Raw genomic sequence first — 6,208 nt, forward strand, 5'->3', positions numbered from 1 at the left:
AAGTGATCATCGGAGCAGCACGAGTCAGAGTTGTTGGGCTTTGACTCATCTGGACTTCGGCAAGGACTGGCCTAGGTGAGGTAAGTTATTTTCATTTCTCTTTTTTTCTCTAACTTAAGATTAGTGGGTACGACTATAAGGCCAGTTTTCTGCTCTGGGGATCAGATGTGGGATATCCGTGAGACTTCCAGCCTCCCTGATGGGCCACATCAGTGCCAGGTGTATCGAGCTGCAGCTCCTTAGAGACTGGTGAGGGAACTGGAGCTGCAGCTTGATGACCTTCAACTTATCAGGGAAAGTGTGGAGGTGATCAATAGGAGCTACAAGCAGGTAGTCGCACTGATAAGTAGGTCACTATCAGGAGAAGGAAGGGAGAGTGTCAGGTAGAAGAGAGCACCCCGTGACCGTCCCGCTTAATAATAAGTACTCTATCTTGAGTACTGTGGGGGGGGGGGGGGCGGGGGGGAAATTACTTGAGGGAAGCAACAGTGGCCGTGCCTTTGGCACTGAGTCTGGCCTCTGTGACTCAAAAGGGTAGGGAACCAAAGAAGGTGGCAGCAGTAACAGGGGATTCTATAGTTAGGGGGACAGATAGGTGAACAAGGAACACGGATGGTAACTTGCCTCCCAGGTGCCAGGGATCATGATGTTTCTGAGCGTGTTCACAATATCCTGAAATGGGAGGGTGAGCAGCCAGAGATCGTGGTACATACTGGTACAAATGACGTAGATAGAAAAAGAGAGGAGGTCCTGAAAGTAGAATGCAGGGAGTTTAGAAGTGAGTTGAGAAGCAGGACCTCGAGGGTAGTAATCTCGTGATTGCTGCTTCTGCCACACGACAGTGAGTATAGGAATAGTATGAGGTGGCGGATAAACGCGTGACTGCAGGATTGGAGCAGGGGGCAAGAATTCAGATTTTTGGATCATTGGAACCTCTTTTGGGACAGGTGTGACCCCTATACAGAAAGGGTGGGTTGCATTTGAATCCAACGGGGACCAATATCCTGGTGGGGAGGTTTGCTAATGCTATTGGGGAGGGTTTAAACTAGATTGACAGGGAACCAAAGTAAAGAGGCAGAGGAAGGGGCCGTTGGCGCACAAGTAGAGACAGCTTGTAGGGAGTTTGTGAGGAACGACAGGCAGATGATGGAGCAAAGATGCACTCAGCCTGATGGTTTGAGATGTGTCTATTTTAATGCAAGGAGTATCATCAACAAGGCGGATGAATTTAGATCGTGGATCAATACGTGGAATGTGATATTCTGGTCATTACAGAGACTTGGATGCCTCAGGGGCAGGAATGGCTGCTGAGTGTGCCAGGCTTTAGATGTTTCAAAAAGGACAAGGAGGGAGGCAAGAGATGGGTGCGTGGCATTGCTAACCAAGGATAGTGTCACGGCTGCAGAAAGGGAGGTAGTCATGGAGGGATTATTTACTGTCAGTGTGGGTAGAAGTCTGGAACAGGAAGGGGACAATAACTCTTACTGGGTGTTTTTTTTTATAGACCCTCCCCAATAGTAACAGGGACATTGAGGAGCAGAAAGGAGGGCAGAGGGCAGGAATAGTGCAATAACAATAGGGTTGTTGTGGTGGGAGATTTTAACTTGCCTAATACTGACTGGCATCTCCTTAGAGCAAGGGGTATAGATGAAGTGGAGTTTGTTATGAGTATTCAGGAAAGTTTCCTGATGCAATATGTAGAGAAGCCAACTAAAGGAGAGGCTGTACTTGTTCTGGTATTGGGAAATGAACCTGGTCAGGTGTCAGATCTCTCAGTGGGAGAGCGTTTTGGAGGTAGTGATCATAACTCTATCTCCTTTACCATAGTGCTGAAGAAGGATAGGAGCAGATTTGGGAAAACATTTAATTGGGGTAGGGGGAAATATAATGCTATTAGGTAGGAACTTGGGAGCAGATATTCTCAGGGAAATTCAGGGAACATTTGTATGGTGTACTGCATAGGTATGTTCCATTGAGGCAGGGAAAGGATGGTAGGGTAAAAGAACCATGGTGCACAAACAGTGTGGAAAATCTAAGAAGAAAAGCAAGTTTACAAAAGATTCAAGAAACTAGTGTAATGCCCTGGTTCATACTTTTACTGTTAGGCTGTATGCATTTCATTTGTGCTGTATGTATTTGGCAGTTCTGTAAGAGAAGCTTGTTTTTAGATTGCTCGGGTTATAGTTGAAGATGAGAGATGAAGAGAAATGTGTGTGTTCCAATTAGGATGGTGAAATTAAGGGGAGATTTCTCTGGTGAGGGACACTAAGGTTGGTCTTGGGCTTTTGTTCGTCGGGAGACCCGTTCATCCGAGATGGATTGTGAGTGATGTATGGAAAGTGCTGTGGGCGATCATGTTGACCGAGGACCCAGTGCGTGAGTGATATGGAAGTTCAAGATGAGCTTCCAACTTGTGCACATCTGACTGTTTTAATTAGAATGGGCTCTTTCTTTTTGTTATTCTTTACTAACCCTTCAGTTAAGATTCATAAATATAATTCCTTTAATCGTATGCAGTGTATTCTCTGTTATTTTATGGCACTAATTTGTAACAGGGGAGCGAATTACACAACATCCACACAAACCGGGGCTTGGGGAGGCAGCGTGCCTCAATCTTACAAGTTTGGCGGGATTGGAGGTTGTCTTCCCTAGACCTACGCAGCCGAGGAAACCAGGGTGTTTTCACTAGGTACTGATAGAGTTCTAGAAAATTACAAGGTTGCCAGGAAGGACCTTAAGAATGAAATTAGGAGAGCTAGAAGGGGCCATGAGAAGACCTTGACAAGCAGGATCAAGGAAAACCCCAAGACTTTCTACAAGTATGTGAAGAGCAAAAGGATGAGCTGTGTGAGTATAGGACCAATCAGGTGCGATAGTGGAAATGACCTGGATAAGGAAGTAGAAGGTTGAGTTAGTAAGTTTGCTGATGACACAGAAGTTGGGAGCTGTTGTGAATAGTCTGGAGGGTAGTCAGAGGTTACAGCAGGACATTGATGGGATGCAGAGCTGGGCTGAGAAGTGGCATATGGAGTTCAACCCAGATAAGTGTGAAGTGGTTCATTTTGATAGGTCAAACTTTGAGAGAATATTAATGATAAGAATCTTGGCAAGGTGGAGGATGAGAGAAATCTTAGGGTCTATGTCCATAGGACATTCAAAACTGCTGCACAGGTTGACAGTGTTGTCAAGAAGGCATATGGTGTGTTGACCTTCTTCAACCATGAGATTGAGTTCAAGAGCCATGAGGTAATGCGACAGCTATACAAGACCTTGGTTAGAACTCACTTGGAGTACTGTGTTCAGTTCTGATCACCTCACTACAGGAAGGATGTGGATACTATAGAGAGAGTGCAGAGGAAACTTACAAGGATGATGCTTGGACTGCAGAGCATGTCTTTTGAGAATAGGTTGATTGAACTTGACCTTTTCTCCTTGGAGCAATGGAGGATGAGAGGTGACTTGATAAGAGGTGTATAAGATGATGAGAAGTATTTATTGTGTGGATAGGCAGAGGCTTTTTCCCTGGTCTGAAATGGTTAACATGAAGGGGCCTAGTTTTGAGGTACTTGGAAGTAGGTATAGGGGGGATGTCAGGGCTAAGATTTTCCACAGTGTGGTGGGTGTGTGGAATGCACTGCTGGCAATGGTTGTGGAGGCAGATACAATAGGATCTTTTAAGAGACTCTTAGATAGGTACATGGAGCTTAGTAAAAGAGGGCTATGCGGTTTCTACTGGGCAATATCTAGAGTAGGTTACATGGTCGGTACAACATTGTGGGCCAAAAGGCCTGTAATGTGCTGTAGATTTCTATGTTCTAGTAGCAGAGTTAGAAAATTGTAGTTATGATGTGGGCATCAATGAGCTAGGAGCTTAACATCCAGAAAAAACATAGCATATCAAAAGAATAGGCATCAGTGTAGAGCGTGTGAGGTGGCTTTGTTGGTTCAGAAAAAATGAAATCAAATCCTTAGAAAGAACTGACATAGGAGCTGAAGATGTAGAATTCTTGTAGGTTAAACTGCAAGGGTAAAAATACCTTAAAGGGAATCATATAGAGGCCTTTTAATAGTAGACAGGATATGGGATACAAATAACAAGAGGATATAGAAAAGGAATGTTGCTATGGTCATGGGGGATTTCAATATGCAGGTAGATTGGGAAAATCAAATTGGTGCTGGATCCTAAGGGAAGTAATTTGTAGAATGCTTAAGAGATGGCTTTTTAGAGCAGTTTGTATTTAGACTAACCAGGGATAAGGAAATTCTAGATTGGGTTTTGTGTAATGTATGAGATTTGATTGGGATCTTAAGATAAAAGAACCCTTAGGAGACAGTGATCATAATATGTTAGAAGCTGGTCAAAGCTGTTGGAAAGGGACATTAGCAAGTTTAGTGGTAGAACAGCAATTGCTGGAGGTTCTGGGAGTAATTTGGAACACACAGGATCAAAGAGGCAGCAGTATTCAAAAGGGAAGGAGGTAACTGTGGCTGACAACTGAACTCAAGACAGCACAAAAGCAAAAGGGAAGGCATACAATATAGTGAAAAGTGGAAAGCTTTTAAGAACCAGCAAAACGCAACTAATAAAGCAAAAGGAGAGGAAAGCTGAAATATGAACATAAGCTAGCCAATAATATAAGAAGATACCAAAAGATTTTTTAAAAGCAAGAGTGGACAATGGACAGCTGGAAAATGATGGTGGATAGGTAGTTGTGGGAAAACAATGAAATAGCGGATGAACAGAATAAGTATTTTGCGTCAGTCTTCATTATGGAAGACACCAGCAGCATGTCAGAAATTCAAGTCAGGGGCATAAGTGAGTGTAGTTGCTATTACTAAGGAGAAGGTGCTTTGAAAGCTGAAACGCTTTAAGTTGAAAAGTCACCTGGACCGAATGGGTTTTGACAGAGGTAGTTGAAGAGATTATAGAGAGGTATTAGTAAGTGATCTTCCATGGAACTCTAGATTCTGAAATGGAGCCAGAGGACTGGAAAAATCACAAATGTCAATCCACTCTTTAAAAATAGAGGACTGCAAGAGACAGTAAATTATATGCCAGTTAGCCTGGCTTCCGTAGTTGGTAAGTTGTTAAGAGTCCATTATTAAGGATGAGGTTTTGGAGTACTTGGAGGCACTCTAAGTCAATTATGGTTTCCTTAAGAGGAAATCTTGCCTGACAAATCTGTTGGAATTCTTTGAGGAAGTAACAGACAGGACAGACAGAGAGTCAGTGTAAGTTGATTACTTGGCTTTTCTGAAGGCACGACATGTTACGTAGCACTATCCCAGTGCAAGTAACCTGGGTTCAATTCCTTCACCGTCTGTCAATAGTCTGTATGTTCTTCCTGTGACTGCATGCGTTTCCTCTGGGTGCTCCATTTTCCTTCCATATTCCAAGAATGGGCAGGCTAGTAGGTTAATTGGTCAAATGGGTGTAATTGGGTGGCGGGGACTTGTTGGCTAGAAATGGCCTACTACTGTACTAATTCTCCAAAAATAAAAAGACCTTCAACAAGGTGCTGCACACAAGTCTTCTAAACAAGTCTATGGTATTACAGCAAATATATTAGCTAGACAGAATAACATACAAAATGCTGCTGGAGCTCAGCAGGTCAGGAATAAATAATTGACTTTTTTGGCTGAGACCCTTCATGAGCATGGACAGAAAATTAGTTGATTGGCAGAAGCCCAAGAGAATGGGCAAAGAAGCAGCAGATTAAATACAGGGAAGTGTATAGTCAACATGTGGACTATTTTTTTTTCCCCAACGGAGTAAATTCAAAAACTGGAAGTGCAAAAGAACTCGACAGTCCTAGTGCAAGATTCCCTATAGCTAACTTGCAGGTTGAGTTGGTAGTGAGGAAAGCAAATGCAATGTTAGCATTCATTCCAAGAGGACTGTAACATAAACGATATAATGCTGAGACTTTGTAATACATTGGTCAGACCACCTTGGAGTACTATGATCAGTATAGGACTCCATATCTAAGAAAGGGTGTTCTAACCTGCTGAGCTCCAGCAGCATTTTGTATGTTATTCTGTCTAGCTAATACGTTTGCTGTAATACCATAGACTTACCTTGTTTAGAAGACTTATGTGCAGCACCTCGTTGAAGGTTTTATTTTATTATTTGGAGAATCAGTACAGTAGTAGGCCATTCCTAGCCAACAAGTCCCCATCACCCAATTACATCCATTTGACCAATTAA

This window comes from Mobula birostris, chromosome 24 (assembly GCF_030028105.1).
Source record: "Mobula birostris isolate sMobBir1 chromosome 24, sMobBir1.hap1, whole genome shotgun sequence".
Classification (NCBI taxonomy): domain Eukaryota; kingdom Metazoa; phylum Chordata; class Chondrichthyes; order Myliobatiformes; family Myliobatidae; genus Mobula; species Mobula birostris.